At 43.7% G+C, this 25,732-nt stretch overlaps 1 long non-coding RNA gene across 6 annotated transcripts in view; it reads right to left on the bottom strand.

Annotated features, from left to right (window-relative positions):
• Window positions 1–25,732, bottom strand: part of LOC115073286 — a 176,788-nt gene that overhangs the window by 57,267 nt on the left and 93,789 nt on the right. For 3 of the 6 annotated variants that reach the window (XR_003851966.1, XR_003851970.1, XR_003851968.1), the window contains 4 exons: window positions 25,086–25,236; window positions 23,220–23,436; window positions 5,116–5,198; window positions 3,242–3,293 (listed from right to left, as the gene is read on the bottom strand). This is a non-coding gene — a long non-coding RNA (uncharacterized LOC115073286). The remainder of the gene's footprint in view (window positions 1–3,241; window positions 3,294–5,115; window positions 5,199–23,219; window positions 23,437–25,085; window positions 25,237–25,732) is intronic. The other 3 variants (XR_003851969.1, XR_003851967.1, XR_003851971.1) reach the window with 3 other exon arrangements.

The raw sequence follows: 25,732 nt of genomic DNA, 5'->3' as shown, positions 1-25,732 counted from the left end.
AGAAATGGGGAACAGGGGGTCTTAGTGTCCCAGACCTTCGTTTGTACAACCAGGCCCATAATTTAAGGGTGGTTCAGGAATGGTTGGTGGGGGAAGGATTTTACATTAATCTATCAGCTGAACGTACCTCCTTGGCTCCCTAGACTTGTGTTTTGCCTTGCAGACCACGGCGGACAAGCTGACTCTCCCAGGACCTTTAGCCGGTCTGGTCTTTCCAATTCGCTATGCCTGGTCGCAACTTATGAAACTGTTGCAGTTACCTAGGGTGTATGCCTATTTCCTTCCTCGGAGGGGTAATCCCGACTTTTCCCCGGGTTCTTCATCTGCCATTTTTAAACTATGGGCGGAACGGGGGATTACCCAGTTGGGGCACACCTTGGATGACACGGGGCACTTAATAACACCACAAAAGATGTCTGAACTTTATGACTTGTGAAATGTATCTGTGTTTTCTTATCTACAACTTTCACATTATGTTAAATCATTACCAAAGGCTAGTATCATGCCCACTGGGTTCCATGCAGTGGCTGACTGTTTTCTACTGGAACAGGCGAAGGTGCCTATGCTTTCGCACTACTATAAACATTTGAGGACAGCTGCCTTTCAAAATCCCTGCTCGGTCTTAGCTGACCGTTGGAACAAGGATGGAGTTTTCCGGATGACTGACGCGCACTTGAGTGCCTGTTTCAGGTGTATAGCGAGGGTCTCGCCTAACTCCTATTATCGAGAAATGCAATATAAATTTCTCTGGAGGGCGTATGTCTCAACACAGCTGGCATTTCATACTACTTCGGTACCGGTGGCAACATGTGGGAAATTTAATAGGGAAGTGGGCACTCTATCTCATTTGTTTTGGGGATGTGCCCTCATTAAGCAATTTTGGAGACGCATTGTCTGCTATTTGTCCAGTTTGCTGGGTGTCTCTTTACAGGTGTCTCCTTTGTTGCTTCTGTTTGAATGTGTTCCTCCTCTCCGAATACGTGAAGCGGGGGCCCGTTTGTTGTTTATGAGAGCCTGCTTTGTGGGGAAAAAACTGATACTCATCCATTGGACAGACTCTGTGGCACCTTCCTTTTGGACCTGGCAGAACCATCTACACCGTTTAATGCAAATGGAGAATTTGTCGGCCCGAGCCTCTCCACGCCATCGATGCAAGTTTTTGCGGACCTGGGATCCCTACATCCAGGCTTTGCCCCATAAAGCATGAAGCCTGATTTTAAATAATTGAAGGACTTTTTCTCAACTGACCAATAGCTTGGTCTAGACGAATCTAGTGTTCCCGTCACAGTGTATTCTAATTGGTTGGGGATAGGGGAAGGGGGGGAGGGGAGGGATGTGGGTTTATATTCAAAGTTTGTGATTAAGTACTCTGATTTGTTATTGCTTCCAATGTTGACCTCATAAGGAAACCTGAGTTCAACATACTGTAATTCTTACTGTGTTTATTTGGAAAACGCAAAAAAAATTGTTAAACATAAAGGTACCTCTCTGTCCTGTTGCTTTAGGCGTTGGTGGGTAGTGTTGTGTTTTTTTAAATGTTTTTTTTTAAGCAAGCTAACATGCTCCCCCTTTCTTATGTTGTATAAATCAGTAGCATGACTTTCTTAGGTCTTAGGCCACCATTAGCCACTGTTCCTGGGAAGCGCACACATGTTATAAAATCGATGCACCCATGGATACGCACGTGCTCCTTTTAAAATCTACCCCTCAGATTTTACCTGCATCGATCCTGACCGAGCCTTGGAAAATTCACCTTTTTGAAATCTGGATTATTTTGTGTAAAAACAAAGCCAAAGATGGGTCATTCTCTCTTATCTGTGCTCCTTTGAGGAAACAAAATCCCGGAGAATCATACTCAGTGAGCCGTACTCACAATGTGTAATGATTCTCATGAATTATGCAGTACAAGCAGGTCGCTTGAACATACATTTGCCTGTCCTCTAGTCAATGACTACCTCCCTTATTAATTTCAATAATAATAGGAAAGCGTCATTATCAGATAAGAGATCCAAACCTTCAAGGTAGCACTTTAAACCTCTGTAACCTTGTCAGTCTTTTAATTGAACACATTTCTTTTCAGCTGTACATAAAATTGTATTTTTTCCCCATGACCTTCATGTTCCCTCTCTGGTAAAATTACAGCACATATTTTACAACTTTTGTACATACTGCTGGTTGATGTTTATAGAAGAGCTTGCTTGCTTCCTGACAGACATGATCTAGACTCCAAACAAATCTGGCTGTTGTTCAGCCACAAGCGTGAATGTTTCCACTGAGAGGATAACTGGACACAGAAGTGCAGTGCCCCACCCAGTGGCACTGGCAGTGGCACATCTGTTCTAACGATAAATCTTCATTAGAATCTACCTGCTCAGGTCACTCTGCTGCAAGGTCATTGCCAGCACTGTGATTATTCCTCAGTTCATGACAGGCATGCAGCAATTCAACATAGGAAGGATAAACCCAGGGGTTGCTCAATCTCTGAGCTCATTTGGCACCACTTAGGCAAGGGTTGGAACCTTAGTAAGCTGCAATAACCTTTTACGGAACCAGCATTCAAAAGGTTACAGAACATAAACTGTAGAGGCCACATCTGGAGAAGGGACCTTGGTAGTGTCAAAGGTTCATGTACTACATCTTTTTCTGTTGGCCCAGTGAACAGTGCCATGGCCTATTATGATTCCAGTTTTCTCCAGGATGAATTTGGCCACCCAAACTCTACACTTAGTCATGTGTTGATAAACAAGAAGATAAGACCTAAGAAAGTCGTGCTACTGATTTATACAATGTAAGCGAGGGGTAGCATGTTAGCTTGCTTAAAAAAAAAAAAGACTTAAAAAATACAACACTACCCCCCAACCCCTAATGCAACAGGACAGAGAGGTACCTTTATTAGGCTAACAACTGTTTTAACGTGCCAGATGTCCATGCTATGAAGGTCATTTCCTGAAGCAATATTGGGGATGTCATATTGTTCAATGAGCTTTTTGTTTTAACTGGAGTGCAATCGGAAAGAAGAGAATATGGATGATCTGCACATACGTTACACATATGACACTATTACTCCTTTCCCTTCCCTCCCCCCCCCCACCCGACCAAAAAAATAAATAATAGTAATAGACCATCTCTTGTGTCATGCATTGTAGCAACTATATATGGAAAGTGTTTTCAAACTCACGTTTAGGGCAGAATGAAAAACTGTCTGTACACATTAGAAAACATTTTTAAGATTGTCACTGACCCATAGATTTCTGGTCTTTATAGACCGATGGCCTTAATACACACACTTCATGCTGTAGAATAAGGGAAAGACATGGTAAAATGATATTATATTATGGCAATATAATACTAGTAATAAACACAAATAATAAATATAAATAAACTACAAAACAAGCATGAAGGGAGCACAGTAAAATGTTAAATCTATCTATGCAAAGTGCCGGTCACAAGGACATGTGGATTAAGCAATAATGCCACCCATCCACGCCTTCAGGCCCGGCACACAGCAGGTCCTTAGTACATGCTAAACTGCAGCCCAGGCTTTTGTGGGATCTTATCTGATTCTTTTTATAGCTCCTTCATGGCTTTAATTAATAAATCATTCAGTAGAATGGTACCTGTTTAACAATAGGGATGTGAACGGCGGGGGAAGGGGGGGCATTTTATTTCTTTCATTTTGTTTGATCTTAACCCTGACTTCAGAGGTGATCTCAGCTTGAAGGCTGGATAATCAATTAAACACACACACAAAAACCCCTGGTGTATTCAATAAGCAGTGTTCACATCCAGTTGATTTTAAATAGATCTTTCACTGTATCAAGCCATTGATTTATCTGGGCTTTTCTCTCAGATTTCTGGCATTATATCAACCTCTCCGCCACACTGTTTCTCATTTGCAAAGGACAAAGAGTGGGCTAATCTACTGTGGATATTAAAATAATACATGCAAGCAGAATGTGTTTGTGAAGTAATTAAAGTGTTGTCTTTTAGGCTCCCATTACTGTTGATGGTGCATTTTGATTAATCAACAACAGTTCATCCACAGATGCGCAGTCACCGCATCAGATGCTTTATTGCTGGCAGAGGGAGTCACAGGATGAGATCAGCTGCCATATTTGGAACATTTGTTTAGAGAAGAACAAAGTGTCCATGAAGGGCACTAGAAGTTGTAACATGTATGCATTCGTTTTAATGACTTTGAGAAAACCAGGAGAAAGGAGGAGCTCCCAACACACAAGTCCGCCTCAAACGCCAAGACAATCAGCTAAACTCTGTGTTTAAAAAGCTTCAGGACGCTGAATATAGACCAGCTAAGGGTTTTGCAATCCTATATGGTACCTTATTAAAACAACAACGTCCATATTCAGTTACTGTGCGGCTCGGCAAGTTACCCAGATAAAATCTGTCTAACTTAGCTGGGTTATTCAGCGGCGCGGCTGTACCACTGAATATACCCAATTATTTTAAAGTTAGCCGGATAAATGTATCCGGCTATGACATGCATATGGGCCGACCAGTTAGTTGGATAACTTATGCAGCTAACTCCACTCCTCCCCCACTCGCCCATTCCCCATCCCTGAGGGACTTATCTGGCTAAGTGGCATCCACTGACCGTAGCCAGATATTCAGCGGTGCCACTTAATTGAATAAGTCCTTTCTGAATATCTGGCCCCACATTATTATTTATTTTTACAGCTGCTGCAATGCATAACTGATAAGTTTATTTTTCTAAGTTTGCATGAAAACTAACTGCAGGGATACTAGACATTCAACAGTTTATTGAATTCTTCATTTATATTCAAACACACTGCTGATGTGTTATTTTACAGGAACTATCATTGTAACTCCTATTCATCCATCAATTCCATACCCCACTCATTCTCATCTTTCATTCAACTTCTAGGGGATGGAATTTCCAAACGTTTTTTCCTTGCATCAAGGTGGCCATATCAGACTTAGGCCCAGGTCTGTTTGCAAAATTATATTTTTCTTTGGCCAACTGTACCTTGTTGGTAGAACATTATAGCTTTATGTTATCTTTACCCTTACCAGGTAAGACGACTCCTCAACTCCCATAAGATTCTCACAAAAGACAGTAGCTCAGGATTGGCTTACCTTGACCTTCTCTATTAAACGCCAGGTTATTGTTTTTCTTTTCATAGAATCTTTCTGCCAGGAAAATTTTATTTCATATTAACCTAAAGGAATTCAGACAATGACAGAAGAAAAAATGAGTATAGGAGAGCCATAAAAAGTACAGAAACAAATATGAGCCTGTCAAAAAAACAAACAAACAGTTATAAAACAAAATAGGGCTGGCTTGGCAAAGGGACAACAAGTGACGCACACCGAAGGAAAGGCCTATTAAAAATGAAATCTATATCTTGTTTTTAGAAGAAGATTCCTTATTGATCTCACATTCACCACAGAAGGAATTTAATAGCTCTGCAGGAAGCCACAATCAATAGTTGCGTCCAATGAGTTGACAGTTATTTACTCATTTCAGCAAGAGAGTAGATTACACTTCTCATAATTCAGCTATTGACTATTGCTATTTGAGGTCCTAAAAAAGAATTTACCAGAAGTTGGAAAGCTAATGAGTCTAACATTTTATTTGTTTATTTATAACCTGCCAATGCCAAGGCTCTAGCTGGCCAACCAAGGAATGTGTATAATCAATAAAAATACAAAAAAACAATCCAGACCATTAACAGAAACAAAAAGGAAAACAGAGTCAACTCAACACCCCAGCCTGTTCAATGAACGCTTACAATAATAGACAATGAATGGCTTCCAGAGCTGGAGAACAAGACAGTGATGATATTTTCAATGACTGGATGTAAAAGAGGATGGAGACTCAATCATCCCGACAAAATGTCATGAATGAAGTACCCGTGCTAAAATCCATAAAGCTTGGGTGGGTAGGCCACATTGCCTGATCTGCTGACTCAGAATCAGTAGGAAGCTCTTCATGATTAGCTAGCATATATAGACCAGAGAGAACTAAGGGGTAGATTTTTTTTAAAAAGCGCATTCGCGTACTTTTGTTGGCGCACCAGGCGCAAACAAAGGTACGCTGGATTTTATAAGATACGTGGGTAGCCGCGCGTATCTTATAAAATCCTGGATCGGTGCGCGCAAGGCTGCCGATTTTGGGCAGCCGGCGCGCACCAAGCTGCGCAGCCTGCCTCCGTTCCCTCCAAGGCCGCTCCGAAATCGTCGTTCTGCCCCGCCCCCAACACGCCCCCTTCAGAAAACCCCGGGACCTACGCGCGTCCCGGGGCTCTGCGCGCGCCGGCGGCCTATGCAAAATAGGCGCGTCGGCGCGCAAGGCCCTGCTCGCGTAAATCCGCCCGGATTTACGCGAGCAGGGCTTTTAAAATCCGCCCGTAAGATTTAAATCAGAGCAGGATTTTTTTAATTGAGATCATTGAGGAAGCTTAGATTTTTTTTTTTTTAAAACAGGAAATGACTTTTTAATAGTTGCGCAAGCCTTTGCATTGATTACATTGGACTATTGTAACTCTCTTTATGTGGGTCTGCCTGGCTGTTGGCTTCGGCCCTTACAGCTTTTGCAAAATGCAGCAGCAATCTTGTGGGCTTGACAGACCCATACGAGAAGATGTGATGCCTATGCTAAAACAACTCCATTAGCTGCCAGTCCTTCCTTTATATGTATGGTGTTTTGTGCCATTAATGGGATTGGGACAAGTTGTTTGTCTAATGTTCTGGCGACATATGTACATTGTACTCGGCAGAATCTCTGATTCGAGGTAAAGCAACTTCTGGCAGTTCCTTCAGTAAAAGAGGTGTGTCTTCAAGAGACCAGAAGCAGGGCTTTTTCAGTAATAGGACTCATCCTTTGGAATGATCTGCCAATGGAGGTGCAGGTGTTATCTGACTCTGTATTGTTTCAGAAGAAGCTGAAATCATTGTTATTTCTAGAAGCTGTGGCCTGGATTTATCAAAATGTGGTAAGTACTGCATGCGATAGCAAAAGGGGTGTGGTTTATGCAAAAATTCAGTTTATTGCAATTTGAAGAGCTAAGTTAGTGCACATTATCTGAATTTGTGATAGGAGAGAGAGAGAGAGAGAGAGAGACTGGCCATAATGTCATCCCCATAGGTAGGTATTTGTATCCCTATGGTAGGCCGACCCAGTAACTCGAGGTGGGGTTTAGGTATGAGTGTAGGGGGTTAGGGGCCACTTTGACATTCTATGTGACACATACGAACAGAACAGTGGTCTCCTGTGAAGACTTGATGACCTTCGGAGTGAGGAAACTCACTCCAAGATGAGATTTGGGCAATGTTCTCTCCACCTAGCTTGATGTTAACCAGGTAGAGAGTCCATCAAGCTAGGTTGAGAGAACACTGCACAAATCTCATCTTGGAGTGAGTTTCCTCACTCCGAAGGTCATCAAGTCTTCACAGGAGACCACTGTTCTGTTCGTATGTGTCACATAGAATCCCCATTTCTCACTTCCTCTAGCCTTAACCCTCCTCAATCATAATGGTAGGAGGAGAGGGGCTCTCTTCCTGGTTTTTCAACCGCTGCCAGCCCATGGTTGCATTTTTCCACCCCTAAGGGGGCTTTGCGCCCTGGACGGCTGCCCCTCTCACCCACTCCTACTTACTCCTGAGATAATGCTAATGAAATAATGGAACCGATGATCTCTTAATCTCAGGGGAAAAAAGAGCACGGTAATGAAAGCAAAGATTTAAACAATATTTTCTAACCTATATTTTTGCTATTTGGAAGCAGATGAGGCTGCTGTTTTGTTCATTTCTGATTTATAGTCCATCTTTTCTGACTGCTCAGCCACTTTAAAGTAGATTACATAAAAAGAAAAAAAAAAAAAGAGAGTGAGATTGAGTTAGAGAACTCAGCAGCAGTGAAGGAGATGAGTACAACTGACGAGATGTGTTGATCTTGTATCAGACCAGAGCCTACCCAGTAAAATGTGTTTGGAAAGGGGGCCAGCCAAGTGTATGGGGAGGAGTGGTGGGAGGGTTTAGCTAATAGGAGCCACAGGCCCAGCAGTAAGGCGAGGAGAAGGGAAGGAGACTGAAACACTGGTTGGGGGGGGGGGGGGGGAGAAACTCCTCCCCATCCTGTATCCTCCTTGCCTTTCCCTCCCTGCTCTCATTTTTTGCCACTATCCACCCCTGAGAAGAACTGAGAGGATAAAGTGGAAGGGAGAAAAAAAAAAGATCAGCGACAGAAAGGGAGGGGAGAGAGAAGAGTGTGGAAAGAGAAGAACAGAGGCATACGTGGAGGGAGGAAAGAGAGCAGAACAGACACAGAAGAACAGATAGCAGCCTTGCCATGTAAACTTGTATTAAAGGTTCATAGGCCTGACTACAAAACCCAGAATGCTTTGCGATACTGTAGAAAAAAAAGTTGTTCCTATAGCTATTCTCCTATACCAGAACTCTGCTGCATAAGAAATGGAAGTCTCTAATCTTTGTGACTGAGTTCAGTAACGCATACAGTCTCATGAGGCCAACATTTACATTCTAGGCCTCACATTTTCCTCCATAGCTGAGCTCTGCATTACCACATTGCTTCTGTGCAGTCTCGACCCTATTCTAACGCATTCACTGCAGAGCCCCCAGCATCTCTCATGAGGCCACAGGGCAAAGCTGGCCTAGCCACTGGGAGCCTTTCCAGCCTTAGCGAGGCAGTTTTTGGAAGTTAAAGTCGTATTAATTTCTCACGATTCCTTCTTCACGCAGAGTATAAATGAGAGGAATAATGTTACAGATTCTCCAGGAGTGAAAAGAACTGAAAGAATGTCAGGAAATCAGATGGACAATTACATCTACCCTATCCGGCGCAGGCTCATAAAATCCTATCCATCAAGTCTTTTGGGAAGAAAAGAACTTTAACTCAGCCTATTCAGGAAGTACAAACAGAGGGAGAATGCAGAGAAAGAACTAAGACAATTATAGGTGACATGAAAAGTAAAGGTTTTAATGAGACTTTGGAGCACCGACAGGTTTGAAGAATTCACCTTGCCAGCCCTTCACACATACAGCTGAAATATTAAACTTTTCTCGCCAAATAGATTTCTTTTTGCAATATTTGGGTCAGATCTACAGGGAGGTGAGGGAGAGGGAGGGAGACAGATACTGGTGAGTAAGAGAGCGTCCTACCTTCTCCTAGCCCTTACCCTCCACCTCCCTGCCCCAGGCTGCTACAGTACGCCCCCTGATGGGCACCCATCGCTTAGTCAGTGCGTTCATCTAACTGGACTGTGGACCCCCTTGAACTCTTGAGTATGACGTGCCCTCCCCACCCCCCTCATAGAAAGGACCACGGTATTGAGAAATGGCTCTGCGTGCCCATGCGTCGTGCCTTCCATGGCCTGGTGAAAGGTCGGCTGGGACCTGGCCACGTTCAAGCTGGATCAGAGATGGCACTGCCCATTCCCAGTTCCAATGGGAGTTGTTACTAGAATTAAAATTGTTTCAGGCAGCCTGGGAGAAATCACGCCACGTTTTCTACCAGGGCACTGTTTTTTTACTGTGGCACTGCAGCCAGTAAGGTGAGTCCCAGCTGCACCAGTGACACTTCCCTTTTATGCTTCCTTTTCTCCAATCCATCGCTGCGCTGCCTTTTTTTTTTTCCTTCTTTGATTTTTTGTCCTCCCGCTTGTGTGTTCACTTTCTTTGGCAAGGCTACAAGCACTCCAGCTAGCCCTTCTGCAGCTAAATGGCACTGATTAGCCCAGCGTGAGGCTTTCAGATCCACCGTGTCTCAAGCTTTTTCCATGCCACTCTCCAAATCACAGCGCCGGCAAAAATTACTTTTCTGCTGCCATCTGCTCCAGTACAAGCGGAATAGCAACCCCAGGATAGACGTGTGTGTGTGCTTAATATTAATGAGTTAATTAATGAATGCCATGTCTCCAGAAGGACACAGAGAAGGTTTTCCAGAGGAAAGTTACCAAAATGGTGCCAGGTCTGCATCGTAAGCCCTATGAAGTGGAACATAACTACCAAATGGCCCTTGCAGCAGAAGTGTTTTTGTGTGGGGAGAGTGTGGGAGGGGACTTTCAAAAAATACTCAAACATATCGATAAGGCTCAAGAAGCAGGTACTGTCTGGAGGAAAGGAGATTCTGGGACAATGAGTTGAGGGTACGCCAATTCAGAATTACCATAAGGAAACATTTCATTACAGAAATGGTGGTGGCGACGTGGAAGGTAAGAGGCAGCAGTAATTCAAGAAGGCACTGGATAAGCCTAGAGGATCCTTAGCAGCGGGAAGCAGGGAGTCAAAGTAGAGTTCAAATAGGTTGTGCAGAATTGCAGTAGGAAGGAGAAATGGGTAGGGGTGTGTATTCGTTTTCAACGTATTGGCAATCCGCAACATATATGTCCCTATTTGTTGTATTCGTGGGGTCACGAAACGTATGGCGAACCCCCACGAATACAACGTATCTAATGAATAAACCTCCCACCCTCCTGACCCCCCCCCCCCCCAAGAGTTACCAAAAGTCCTTGGTGGTCCAGCGGGGGTCCTGGAGCGATCTCCTGCACTCGGGCTGTCGGATGCCGGTATTCAACATGGCGCCAATAGCCTTTGCCCTCACTATGTCACAGGGGCTACCGGTGCCATTGGTCGGTCCCTGTCACATGGTAGGAGCACAAGATGGCGCCAGCCGTCCATTGCTCCTACCATGTGACAGGGGCCGACCAATGGCACCGGTAGCCCCTGTGGCATAGTAAGGGCAAAGGCTATCAGCACCATTTTGAATACAGGCTGCCGACAGCCCGAGTGCAGGAGATCGCACCAGGACCCCCGCTGGACCACCAGGGACTTTTGGTAAGTCTTAGGGGGGTCAGGAGGGTGGGGGGTTGTAGTTAATTAAATTTAAAGGGTTGGGATGGGGTTTTTTTTGGGAAATGAATACATACGTAACTGATGAATGGATCGGGGTCCCTTGAGAACGGATACAATGGATTTGACTTCCCACGAATACAAATACCGAATGGGACGAATCCGTCCCTGCTGCACATCCCTAGAAATGGGTAGATTAGGATGGTCCTTGCAATCTCTCTCTGTCGTTAGGTTTTACATTTCAATGAAACTGTCTATCTTAATTTCAATCACCTAATTTTTTCAGTACGATGTCTGCAAATTTTTGTTATACTGGGAGTCAGGACAAACACTTCTCCCAGCATCCACCCTTCTACAATAACAAATGTAATAAAATACACATTCACCAAAATGGGATCAAATAGGCCACAGCTTTATATACAAAACAAACAGGTGCCTGAACCTAACACAAGTAGGAAATCAATAACTCACACAGCGAACATCCACCACCAACCAGCAAGGTGAACACCTCCAGGTCACCCAACCTGACCAATTTATTAGCATTGCACAGGCCACTCCCACGACCCCCGCCACCTCCTAGCAAAGAGCCGTGCAAGCAAACCCCCACCGCAGCCCAGCAGGCAACCGCACATGGGACAACTGCACCCGCTTGTGCCCACCGAATATCCAGCAACCAATCAGCACAAGGCTGAACCCCGACCGGCTCGGGCAACCCTCCCACCCCTAGCTGCGACAACTCAAACAACCCCATATAACAAAGCAGACGAGGTGGCAGCACAGTGACGGGAGGCAAGGGCGCTTGACAGCCGCGACTGACCAAAAACCGCCCGACTCCTCCCCTTCCCTGAAAGCCCAGCACCCTGGGAGCCAATCAGCTCCCACCCCTGAGTGGTTTGAATCCAAACCACAATGGCACTGCCCTATCCGACTGGAAGTTCCAGTCCGCCATCCCCCAGTAGGCCCCCACCCCCTGGCCTGCTGCTCACAAAGTGAGCCTGGCCCCCATATTACTACGGGCAAGCAGGTACAAGACCTGCCTGCCTATCCATTTTCTTAAAACCTGTGTGCTGGCTGCTGTTACTCGCCAGTGGAAATATTTCCTAGAAACAGCTGAAGGGTAATTTGTTTATTGACGTTTATTGATGACGGAATGGCCTAGTCCATAGTGGATTCCCTGCTGGATAACTTCAGTATCTGAAGCTGCTTTCAGCTATAGCTTCTTACATAATCAGTGCCTGCAAAAGTGATTGCAGCCACAGAGAAAATGAGCAGGCAAAAATCAGTACTGCTGAGTAAAGGTGCTTCACAAAAACAGCAAATCTGGACATCCTGCTGGCTACTGCAATTTCAGATGATTCGGTATTATTCTGCAGCCTCCCAATGAGTCATTATTGCATAATTCAAATCAATTCTCATTCATAACCATGGCATTTAACCATCCATTTCAACCTTTTAGTCACATACAGCCAGGCCACCTAGAGAATCCTGCTTAGAAACTGAAGGTGTTTTTCTGCTTCTGGTGTTAGGGTTCTGAAACAGTAAGGGAAAGTTTCAGCAACTAAATTAATGTTTAGTAAACTTAAGTTCTGGTGAGAAATAAAAACTCTGAGACTCAAGGATCCTTTAATGTGGACTATGGGAGGGAGCAGGGAAAGCCTGAATGGTTTCTAAGTCACCACCTCAGCTTCACATAAATGCATGGGCGAGTGGCATCAGAACGGGCAAAGCGTATCCATGGTAATGTGAGGTACCAGAGCACGGGGAGCTGCTGGACGCTTTGATTCTACGTCTTCGTTAGGTTTCCACCAAGTTAGAGAGGGAACCCAGTCCACGCTTTGGATCTGGGTTTTATCCCAGATTCAGAGAGAGATGGAGCATGTTCAGTCTGTCCTTTGTGCAGATTACTTCCTTAGTGTTAGTATTTCAGACAGTGCCAAATCTGAATCTCCCCTGCTCAAACCTAAAGCCTATTGTCCAATTCATTCAATATATTGCAAAGACTTTCTGAATAAATTGCATGACTTGGAAGAACACGGTAATGATAAGTCAGTGAACGAGATGGTTGGGCTAAGGGATTCAGAGCCTGCCGCAACCACAGATTGCCTCACACCCTGTAAAACAGGAGAGATCACAAAGGTCTACTAAAGCATTGAGAGACATGAATAGATCCTTGAGATGTCTTGAAAGGAACTGGAGGACATTAAATCTGAACCTACTAAGCTTCTTTAGAAACAGTATCCAAAGATTTAGGAAGAGGCAATAAAATCTAGGAAACAAAACATTTTAATTGAGCAGATTGAAGGAGCCTTAGATATAACCCTCAGCATTATGTGTTACTGTTGAAATGCTCCTGAATCTAAGCAGAACTCTACTGTAGCAATAACGGCATGCTGTGAGAGCTTTGTAGACTTTCTAATAAAATAGCCAGACACTAAAACCGAATATTGTCCCAGCAGTTGATTTACAGGAGTCCTCAAGGCCTCTCAAGATGGAGCCTTTATGGATCATAAAGAACAGCTGCTATGGATACTTTCTGCTTCTGTAGTGACAGAGAAATTGAAAGTTTCATGGCCATGGCTCAGTACTTTAGCTGATCCTTTAGATCCCTGCCCTAACTGGCTCCCTAAGGCTTCACGATCAGGCCTCACTGAGGTGGTCACTAAATTTGTAAACAGTTCATTCCATGAACACTTCTTTCCAGCTGAACTTAAATCCACAGCAATCTTTCCACTGTTCCAAAATGTCAGAGGAGCTTAACAATCGGAGATCAGTTGTTCCTGTCCCTTATGTGGGCAAATCGTTATGGCCCAGTTATTAGATTTCTTGGAAGGAGGAGGCCTGTTTGATTTATTCCAATAAACCTTTAGGAAGAGTTACGGGTCAGAAACTACTTTAACAGCTCTTTTTCATGAACTGCGTGTTGAGCTCAACAGGGGAATGACAATTTTTTAGTATCACATCATTAGCCCTCTCTGCCACGTTCAATACGCTTCATCATTCAGCATTGTTGTCCTGTTTCTCATCCCTAGGGATCGGAGGAAAAGTGCTCTCTTTGTTTAGATCATTTTCGGAGGATAGACAGCATTTTGTGACAATGGATGATTGCCTGTTTGTGAAGGCATCTCTTAGGGATTTATTGTCTCCCCTTTTCTTTTCAACTTGTATTTGCTCCCTTTAGGAAACATTATTTAGATTTTTGGTATATGTTAATTATTTTAGGCAGATGATCTTCAAGCATACTTTCCTTTGGGAGCAGAACACAGTTACACTTCGAAGAAATTGGGAAACTGTATAATGGCCATGAATACTGCCCAATAATATTTTGAAGGTATATATTTCAAAATCTGAGGTAATTTGGATCATTTGTGGGTAAATCACAAAGGCTCTAGCACAGAGATGGTGAACCCCAGTCCTCAAGTGCCACAAACGGGCCAGGTTTTCAGGATATCCACAATGAATATGAGAAAGATTTGTGTACACTGCCTCCATTGTATGCAAATCTATCTCATGCATATTCATTGTGGATATCCTGAAAACCTGGCCGTACTCGAGGACTGGAGTTCGCCATCCCCGCTCTATCAATTTCTGATAGATAAACAATTTGTACTCTCAGTCATAAATCAAGTTAAGGATCTAAGGGCAGGATTCATCATTCCTTGCAGAATGATGAATCCCGCGAAAAAGGGGGCGGGGGAGCAAAGGGGGGGTGGGCCTGTGAAAGGCTGCAACCGTTCGCACTGTAGCGGTGCGATTTCGCCAGCTGCGGTGGGGCCGGCTGCAGCCTTTTGCAGCCAATAGCGACACCGTAAAAGATGTAGCTATTCGCTGTGCTACTGCCGGTGATAATGTTCCTCACATTATCACCGGCAGCGGTGCTGTGGCCGACTCCTCCCCCTCCCCGCCCCAACTCCTCCCCTCTCCCTAATTTGCATTATATCCATGCGAAAAGGCACTTTTCGCATGCGATATGGCCTTATCGCATGCGTTAGGTCCTTATCATGTGCGATAATGCTTTGAAAAATAACCCCCTAAGGATCTTAACTGATGATAACTTTCTTTGATCCCACAGATTTATTTTGTCTCTTTTTAATCCATTCAGAGCAAGGGAGCAGATTACTTAAAAAGCTGCATTCATTGCATGCAAATCGATCTCATGCATATTCATTGTGGATATCCTGAAAACGTGGCCTGCTTGTGGCACTTGAGGACTGGAGTTCACTATCCCTGGCCTAATCGAATGTTACGTTCTCCTCAAAGAACCCCTTTGACAATTCCTTCGCTGACAAAAGCTCATCTGAAATGCACATGTGGCCCATATATTTTGGTGCACTGGCCCACAACTTTAATATCCAAAGGAAGACTATTTCAGAGATATTTAGGACTACCTGAGCTTAAATAAATCCTTGAAAACATTCTTGGTTAGCAGGGCCGCTGCCAGTCAATGCACACTTTGTGGAACAGCACACATAGTTTGAGTCATGGGGATAGTGCACCCCTTCACCCAGGTAAAAAGCCATTTACCTGCATATATGACTTTCCTGTGATGGGCTGATTTGTTTTTACTTTATTTTCTTTAGTGTTGTGACTCTGCTTTTGCTTCGTGCACATCTGTCTGGGTAACAATGGCTGGGAAGGCCACTAAGAATCATGAGGTCAATATTCAAAGCGCATTCAGCGCTATTTAGCTGAATAAGCGGGACTATTGTGGCTAAGTAGAAGCCACTGAATATGCACGTACGTTCAGCGGCTGCCGCTTAGCCATACAAGTGAATTTTCGAAGCCCAGCATGCACAAATACCGGGGTTATGCCCATGGCTGGGCCCTGCGCACGCCGAGCTCATTTACGAAAGGGCTCGACCATGCGCATATCTCCTGATATGCACAGAAGAGCCGGGCCAGCAAAAAAGGATGGGATGGGGGCGTGGTCTGGGCAGGGAGGGGCAGGGGCCGGCCAGGACATTAGGCCCTGACCCAGGGAAGCACGCACTGGCAGCTGGCCGGCATGCGTAACTTACTTCTGCTCCGAAGGAGCAGGTAAGTTATAAAATAAAAAAAAATAGGGTAGGTAGGGTTAGGGGTTAGGAGTCGAGGAGAGGAGAGGAGAGGAGGAGGAAAAGGTAGGAAGATTAGGTAGGGTTATAGGGAAGTTCCCTCCTAGTCCACTCCTTAATTGGAGCGGACTGGGAGGGAACTGGGGAAGACCTAACTGCGTCACTATGCATTGCTTTTTAAAATCCCCCCCCCCCCCCGCACGCGCAGATTTTTAAATCTGGTGCTCATGTGTGCACAGGTCCCGCATGTTATAAAATAGCCGCGTCCATGTGCACGGGCCAGGAACTGCGGGCACAAGGATGCATGGGCGGACGTTTGAAAATTGACCCCACAATGTAGCACAAAAAAGTGGGCGTGATTTGGGCGGATTGGGGGGCGGAGCAAGTTAGGCGTATAAGTTATATTCCTAACTACCAATATTAGACGTATAAGTGTATGTCTAAGTTTAGATGTTCCATAGAGCAGGTCTAAGCTTAGGCGGTAGACTTATCTGGCGAAGTGTACACATATACGCGTATATTCAGCGGCTTCGCCGTGCCACTGAATATACATCATAACTTAGTCGGATAACTTATTTTTGGCTAAGTTACTTAAACGGCCAGCTTTGAATATTGACCCTCATATTATTACTACATAGAAATAAATCTCTTTTGAGGAGGAGATTCAATTTCTACAGCCAGCACAAACTCCATTTTGTTCTGGTAGTAGTTTCCTTCCCTTCAGATATTATTAGTCATATCAGTCGCATTACAATAAAAACAGCAGGTCAATCATTCAAAACTTGTATCAGCAAATGTGCTTCTTATTTTTACAGTTCAATGGTTACTGAGAAATATAAAATTATTCACAAGCCTCACATGCAAAGCATAAACCAGGAGAAAGCTTTATCATTTATTTTCCCCACTTCCCAGATTTGATCAAGATATTTTTGTTGAGGGAGACACTACCTTCATTGTAATTTACGATTCAGGTTGAGCATTAACCTCGAAATCTTGTAACCACTGAAGACACAGCATAGCAGGAGATTTATTTGGCTCTTCTGAAGGTTTATGGCTCTTCAGGCAGCAAATTCATAGTCTAAACTCTAGAGTGTGGCATCATCACCTGACAGGACCATAACATTGATCTCTTCTGGACAAATCTGAAACCATGGTCTTAGTATAAAAATCTCAAGACTTATCTGCCCCATGTCTGCTCTGAACACCCAAAAATACTCAACTAGTCAACCAATGCAAAATTATTATAATTATCATTGCTTAGCAGAGAGTCTCTAAGCGATGCACATGATTACTTTGCTAAATATATAAAACATTTTTCTAAAGTGTGATTTTTTTCTTAATCTTAAATTGCCTTTAGTAATGTATACAGGAGATTACTCGATATCTGTAAAGGACTGGGACCATGGTTCTTCCAGATAATGGATATTTCTGGATAATAGAAGTTTTACCGTTTATTAAAAAATAAATCAGAGAAACAAGGACTGCATAAAGTAGAGCCATTTATAAAAAAACAATTACTCCTGGGGGAATTCTGTGCAAAATATTTTAAATCCTGCGCATAAAAAATATAAATTCTGTGCACAAAAACTTTAAATTCTGCAAAATTCTGCAAACTTTATATGGTCAAAATAACACAATTTACATGACAGTCCTTAAGTAATTACATTTTAAATTAATACAGAAAAAAGTTATTACTTAAAGATGCAGAATTTTTAATATTTTGAGCAGAATTTCCCTAGAAATTCACTGTAAGGGTGTCCCTTCCACTCGCTCTCCCTACTCCCCTGGCCACTTTGCCCTCTCAGGCCCCAACTCTTCCACCTGCCAATATCTCTCCCCTTCACCTCTAGGCTCAACCCCTTCCACTCTATCGCCACTCCCAGAGTTTGACCCCGTTCGCAGTACTGCCCCTCACACAGGCTCCCTCTGTCCCTCCCTCTCTCACACACATGCTCCCTCTCTCTAGTACACATACACACACCCTCATACACACATCCCCTCATACAGGGCCCTCTCTCTTGCATACACACCCACACAATCTCCCTTTCTCTCTCACACATACACCCTCACACAGGCTACCTATGTCTCTCTCTCACGCACTCCTTCACACAGGCTCTCTCTCACACATACACAATCCCTTCACACAGGTCAGCACCCTCACATACACAGGATCCCTTTTTCATACACAAGAGCTCCCAATCTCTCACACACATGCACACTCCTTCACAATCTCCTCATATAGGCTTCCTCTTTCTGGCACCCACACTCAAACACCCCCCCGTTCTCTCTCACAGCCCCCATGCTTACCCTCCATGGTCTCTCTCACACCCTCCTGCTCACCCCCTGCTCTCTGTCTCTTAGCCCTCCCTCCTAATCTCTCATCCTCCCCTCCTCTCCCCCTTCTCACACTCCCTCTCTCCCTCCATTCCCTCCTCCCACCCTCCTCACACATACACACACCTCTCTACATACATTCATGCTCACCGGGGCCTTCATCTTTGCCGCCGCGGCGGCAGCAAATAAAATGGTAGGAATTATTCAGAATATTTTGTTGCTTTTTTCCCTTTGTTTCCGAATGCATGCATTCCCCCCTCCCCCCAAAGTGCCTCTGAAACACAAAGCTAAGCCCCACCCTGGCCCTTTCCCCCTCCCTATATACAGGATCCTATCCCATATGAGGGGTCCTATAAGTTGAAATGGGGCAGGATCAATCTCCAGTTGGGATTTTTTTCAGGCAGTGGGAGGGAAGGAACCTGGGCCCCTCCTTTTTTTTTTTTTTTTATCCATTTTTTAATGTTTGTTTCATTTTGATTCAATTAAAAGAAATGAATTAAACATCAAACAAAATGAAAACAACTTAAAAAGATGAAATGAAGGAGAGTCAAGATAACGTCTTGAGGGGAGGGTGCGGTGTCGGGAGCTCCGAATCGCTCGCGCTTTTTCTGATTTCCTGGAAAATAGCAAAGAGGAAAGGGCGGGTGAGAGAAGTTACCTCGGCCTCGTCTCAGCCCACCCTGATTCAGCGGAGCATCGACGGCTTTTTGCACCGCTTTGGATTGACTTGTTCCAGGTGAAGGGTCCGCTGTGAACGCCGGCGTCCCGGGACGAAACATCATTAAGTCCTGGAGCTCCTGCCGCTCCCTCTCCTCCCGCACATCCCGAGGCAGCTAAACTGGGCGAGCCGCCTGAACGGACGGCGTCTTCAGAAGCGGCTGCCGCTGAGGCGGTTTTAGCAGCGAATGCCGAGATGTGTGAAACTAGAGGAGTTTTGTTATCCTCAGCATTGGAAGGAATGCCAGCCAGGCTGGGCCTGGAAGTAGAACAACATGGCCACCCTGCCTCGACCTCTACTCCATCTGGGAGATCTGCTGTGGATTCCCCCCAGGTTACAGGCAAAGAACCTCCTCGAGTTTCCAGGGTAGGTTCGTACTCTCTGATTTTACCGGTTAAACCCGCTGTAATAACTCTTGACTCAGTCTGGAATGCACTTTTGTCACTGGAACGCTCTACAAGCGCACTTACTTTAGTTATGAAGCAGACTCAGAGCCATGCCCACTCTATGGGTCCAATTATTATAACTCACTCATCTAAGACAGATGAGCTTGATTCTAAAGTGGCTCAGATACAATCTATCCAGAATGGTTTAATGCAAGGCGAGCTCTCCTCTTCTAAAAAGTTGGAAAATCTAGAAAATTCTACTAGATATTTAAATCTGAGAATTTTGCATTTCCCGAAGGTAAAAGTTCATCTCTTCTAGGGATCAATTTAAAAATTACTTGCAAGAAGTTTTACAATTTCCATCAGAGGCAATTCCACCTATTTCAAGGATTTACCTTTTGTCATCTGAGAAAAATGAGAATGTTCCTCCCTCTTCTCCTTCTACAGCTATAAATCTAACTGAATTAATAGAGTCTTCAGTGGAAAATCAAGTTGAAAGTCGTGGAACTCTTTTAGGGCAGAAAATCAGAGTTTGTTCGGACATATCAAGAGCAACACGACGACGACGGAAGAAATTTCTAGCTCTTTCACCACGAGCTAGACAGTTAGGTGCTCGGATTACAGTTCGATTTCCTTGTAAAAGTGTTATGAATATTAATAATACACATTATATTTTCCTTGAATCTTCTCATTAAGTCTCTTTTTGGATTCTTATCAATCTCCCGGTGAGGCTAGTTAGATAGTAGCAGTAATATATTATGGACAATCCATTGCCCTTCGATTTCCTGTTATTTGATTTGTCATATTGCACTCTTGTGTAATGTTGATGCTCCCCTATTTCAAAGAACCAAGGATAGTGGATGAATATTTTCTGTGATTTTTTTTTTCTCCTTATATTTGATATACCACTATGTCCTGATTTCGTGGCAAGCTAATGCTGTCTAATTTTGCTGAAAACTTAATAAAATATAAATATAAAAAAAAGATGAAATGAAAAATAAACAAAACAAAATGTTTTCTTATGCACATCCTTAGGTTTAAGCTTTATTGTGGGGGGGGGGGGGGAAATAGTGACAGATCTTCAAAGGTGGTAACTGGTCATTGACCTGTGGGGTCAGTGTTACAGTAAATGGCCACACACATTCACTTGAAATCAACCTGAATAACTCCATCAGCGTCATCTGCTTCATACAATTAGGCTGCTCCTTCATAAGCTTGCCCTGCAGCTTGTACATTTGCATTATTTCCTGCTGGGTGATAAAAGATTTCTGCTCCAAGAAGTTTATCAGTTGGCTAATGGATATAACCTCATCCATGACATTTGCCTCAACACTAGCATCAATTTCTTATGTAGAGAGGCGTTGGTCCACTTTTCTGCAGTATCAGCCCTGCCGGAATTACTCAAAAGAGATGTGCAGCAACGCTGCTGATCAGCCATGGCTGTGTCTGCAAATGATTAGTTTGTAAGCAAGGAAAGATGAAACCAAGGTGCTGGCTATGAAGTCTTTGTAGTGCCAAATCTTGGATAATGGACGTATTTCTGGGCTACGGAACATGGCTGAAGCTAGAGATGTGCGGGGATACATATGTTGTTTCATTTTGATTTTGTTTAATTGTGGGGGGGGGTTTTCTCATTTATTTTGGTCCGTTTCATTTGTTGAACTGAAATAACCATTAAGAGGGATATTTTATAATTGCACGCTTAGGGCTAAGACCTGCATGTAGAAAATACATGAAGACTTTAGTCCGAATTTTGAACGTGGACATGCTCACACAAGCCTGCTTTGAAAATTAGCGGTTCCGTGCAGAACCCAGCATGACCTGCTCATGCACACATTTCCGTCTTGCTAGGGAGCAGCTGTTAAACGGGTGTGCGCATTTAGGCAAATACTTGCAAAGATACGTGCGTAAATTGTTAACCCTGCCACCAGGAGCACTTCTTTCTAATGCATATAAAAATACATGTGGAATCACTTCTACCCATATTTATATGCATGCACGCCCGCAGACACTTTTCTAAAGCTTATTTATGCGCATTAGACCAGGTTTCATGCTTATACACATTTTTAAAAATTCAACCAACAAATAAAAAGCTCCAGGCCCTGAGGTCAGCTCTATAGCAGTTTGCTAAACAATTATAAAAAAAAAAAAATGACACCAGCACCATTTTTGAATAGGAGCCAGCTGGGCAGGAGTGACTGGAGATCGCTCCTGCCTGTCTTTATTGGAGACCCTCATAGAAGGGGTAAGTGGGTGGCCTGGGTTCTGAGAGGTACAGGGCTTGGGGGAAGGTGGCGTGGGATTTTGTGCGCCCTGGTTTTTTTTTCATTGATTTTCTCAATGTTTTAAATGAATATTTGTTAAACTAATGTAAACCAATGTGATATGTTCTCATGAAACATCGGTATTTAAAAATTAATAAATAAATAAAATAAATAAACCCGAAAGTCAACAAACAAAAAAAGAATTTTGGAGGTCTAGTTTTAATTTAGTTTTCCAACGAAATGAAATATGACTGTTTCATCACCTTTTTTGTTTAAAAACAAAATGCACACCCCTAGCAGAAGCCCATGAGTTTTTCTGTACTGCATTGCAACTTTCACTAAACATAAAGGGACGGATTTTAAAAAGCATTCACTCGAGTAAATGCACTTCACCTGTATGAGTGGGCTTTTGAAAATTGCTACAGTATGTGCCACTGAATTGTCCATAGGATTTGCTTGCGTAAATGCCCTTCACTCAAGTAAATGGCTTATGAAAACTGCTATCCTAGTGTGTTACATTTATGAACGTAAATCCTTTGAAAATGACCTCCTAAGTCAGAAGAAACTATGAATTCCATCTAGTTCCAGGAGTATGAAAGGAGCTTGCAACGAACGAGCTGCATGTGTTTGACAGGAACTTTCAACTACTTGGGTGAAGAAGTTTTTGCAAGACTGAAATCTTATTATGCCTATCCACCAAAGTCATTTTTTTTTCTAGTGACCAGCACCTTTCAGCATTTGCGTGATGGCCTCAACAAAATCCCGTACTGTGCAGGGGACATCCTCAAGCGATCGGCAGGATCAGTGCAAAATTATTAGGCACCCAAGGAGAACCTTCAGCCTTTACGCCTCCCCCCCACCCCCTCCCATCTCCTCCCCACACCTACAGCATTGTAATATGCTTAGAAGGACTTGCTTAATATAGGCGGAATGTAAGAATTTAAATACCGCATACCTACATACCTGCCAGCATTGGCTCTGGCAAAGCATCGCCCTCACCACCTCTGAAGTCCAGCAGCCCCCTCCTCTTATTCCTCCACAGTCCCAGCAGCCCCTCTCTCTTCCCCCAAGCCCCATCCAATTATCCCTATCCCCCTCCTACATACTGGCTGGGCTGGGAACTCTGGGCTCCACCTCTAGCACTTCCCCTGCAGCCACCAGCTCTGCACACTCATCTCGCCTCCGGTACACGTTCAGCATGCATAAGACTCCTGTATTTCCCTGCTGCTGGGTTGGCTGCATACATGTCACTTCCCAACTTGCGTCCCCTACACCCTCCAAAGACAAGAACATCTGCTTCGGGCACCTGGCAGCAGCAGCAGCAGCAGCACAGTGTGAGCGGGACAGATGACACCAGGGTGGGAATGCGGGCAGCACAGGCAGATGCACCTTCCACCGTGTTTCCAACCCTCCCCCCAAAAGACTTCATTGCCTTGGGTCCCCGGGCAAACAGCACTGGGTGAAGAGACTGATCGCATGCAGCATGTCCGCCGCTGCCAGTCCTATTGCACTGCTGCAGTGTCACCCCCCCCAAAAAACTGTGCCACTAAATCACCTGGTGCTTGGGGCATCCCTGACAATGGGCAAGTCAAAAGGTATTGCATGACTTTCCTCTCACCACAATTGCAGGTCTCAGGTCTGAAAGTGTATCCCCATTTTGCCATGTTGGCTCTTCACCTGCTCACTTGAGTGCAGAGATGATTTAGGGCCTTTCAGCTGGTGTTGTCTTCTTCCGGTTCTGCAGGAAGCTGCTCAGTTATTGTGATACCCGTGCTAATCCCAGTGGCAAGGTCTCCAAGTCACACCTGCCCCATCCCCTCTTGTGCAGCCAGATTCTGAAATGATCAACAAACCTGTTTGATAACATTCTAATAGCCCTTTCTCCATATGGATTGATACGATATTAAGTCAGTCTCTCACTGCTATGAGCTGACTGATCATTCAGTGAAGAGTACTACTGATAGAAATGCCAAGATATGGCTCCTCTATTAATAGACTTTTCAAAGCTGGAAAAGAACATTATTTTTCTATGGCTGCGTCTGTCATAGGGAAAATTTATCAAAGCAGCCATTAAGATAATGTGCATTTTCCCAGGTATTACTGCTCCACTCTTGCCCAACAATGCCAATGCAGGCTCATGTATGCAGTCAAAAGGCTTCTAACATGCCACATCTATTTTATGGAGACAGTAGGTGGAAGATTAATGGGTCTCCAAACACATGGAAGAGATCTAGTCTGCGGTATATCCTTTTGTGCTTCCACCTCTTCCAGTGACCACAACCCATTTTATTTTAATTAAAACTTAAGGTACTTTATGAGGGCTGAGCTGAAATACCTATAGTACCTGAATGTAATCTGCTTTCAAGTGCTGAAAAACAGAATATAAATAAATAAATAAATAAAAAGACAGGAGCACTAGTTCCAGAGTAAATCACGAGCAAAGCCAATGACTACAGCAATAGCAGGATTGGTACGGCATTGACCCAGAAAGTGTTATTTCTACTGTCCTTAATTCACATGACCTAGTGCTGGAGAACACAAAAGGTAAAAATATAAAGGGATTGTCTGCTTCTGCTGAATGGTATTTAAGAACTATTCCCTCAATACAGTGAGACGTTGCAAGTATTTAGCACTGAATTCCACCAAATTCTACTAAAGCGGGAATCTGACCATGAATGACTTTGCTTTCAGTAACTCAAAGGTTGAATTAGTAAATAGCAAACTTCTCCATGACTCACTAGAAGCATGTACTCATGTTATTTCAGAAAATCACTATATTTTACAACTGGATCCTGTAGAGCGAACAAAACTGAAATAAAAAAGCTAGAACACAGCATTTTCAATCCGTAATGGATAGCTGTGTATCGGCCTTAGATTACATCAGCTCTGGAAAGAACACATCCTTAGTGTTGTATTCCAGTTTTACCTTACAGTAATTGTGTATAAAAAGGATTTAATCAGTATACTTATGAAATGGAATTACTTAACATGAGTCTGACTACTCTGGCTGAGGATGTTATCAGAGACTAGGCCTCAGTGGTTTCAGAGTTCTCACACTGACACACATCACATGACTGCAATAACTCTGAGAACATAAGAGGTAAACACCAGATATGGAATCTGTGGCAAGGGAGTTTGCTTGGACTATGCTTTAGCAAATCCTCCTACATTTCTCAAAATACGGTTTATATATGCAGACAGAAAGAGTGTAATTAACAGAGGTAGGAGGAGGGAAATGGCAGGACAGACAGCAAGAGAAAATCCTCATCAACAGAAGCAATTCAGCTGCCCTAACAATCATAAGAAAATATTTATACTACATTATCATCATTGCAACTATTGTCTTTGCTATATCTGTCTATTCTACCTTGCTTTCTGGAATGTAATTTTGCATTAATAATAAACACTACTAATCATGGTATCTATTGTGTACTATCTCGGAGTGTTACTAAGTGTGCGTGAATATGGCTTTGTTTTTCCTTACGTAGTGGGTCCTGTCAGGAGAGGAAAAGCCTGGGGGATACTGCTTTCTCTATTTTGAAATGGTGGATCCTGTTGAGAGGGGGAAAGATCCTGGGGGATAGCAGCCCTGTGTGTCCATTTTATTCCCTTTACCACACGTACACAGAGTGAGCCTGCAACAAATTAGAACATATAAACTGTCAGTCACATCCAATAACTCATCTTCTTCTATTCTTTCTGGTAATTTCCTTGTTGATTTTAACCCAAGCCTCTTACTTGTTTTGCCTGTGTATCTTAACTTAAAATGTAAGCTCTATAGAGCAGGGACTGTCCCTTATGTGTGTCTGCACAGTGCTGCATATATCTTGTAGTGCCATGTAAATAACAATGTACCTGATGTAATGAAGGGCTCTCAGCAGAGAGCACAGTTTTATCTACAGTTGCACGCACATTTCTTGTGCACAAATGTTACTCCTGATGCAGGAAGGAGTTTTGCACACAATCAGGCCGATACTGTAAAATGCGCTCAGCCGAGTGCACTGTTTAACCCATGGTTGAATGCACAATTTGGATGCATGCTCACAGCCCCTTATGCTATAAGGAGATTAGCGCATCCAAAACCCCGCAAAATTAATACCGCTCATCACATGCAAATATATGTTGATAAGG

This window comes from Rhinatrema bivittatum, chromosome 11 (genome assembly GCF_901001135.1).
Source record: "Rhinatrema bivittatum chromosome 11, aRhiBiv1.1, whole genome shotgun sequence".
NCBI classification, from domain to species: Eukaryota; Metazoa; Chordata; class Amphibia; order Gymnophiona; family Rhinatrematidae; genus Rhinatrema; species Rhinatrema bivittatum.
The sequence above is the reverse complement of the archived record's forward strand: the minus strand, read 5'-3'. Positions and strand labels throughout refer to the sequence as shown.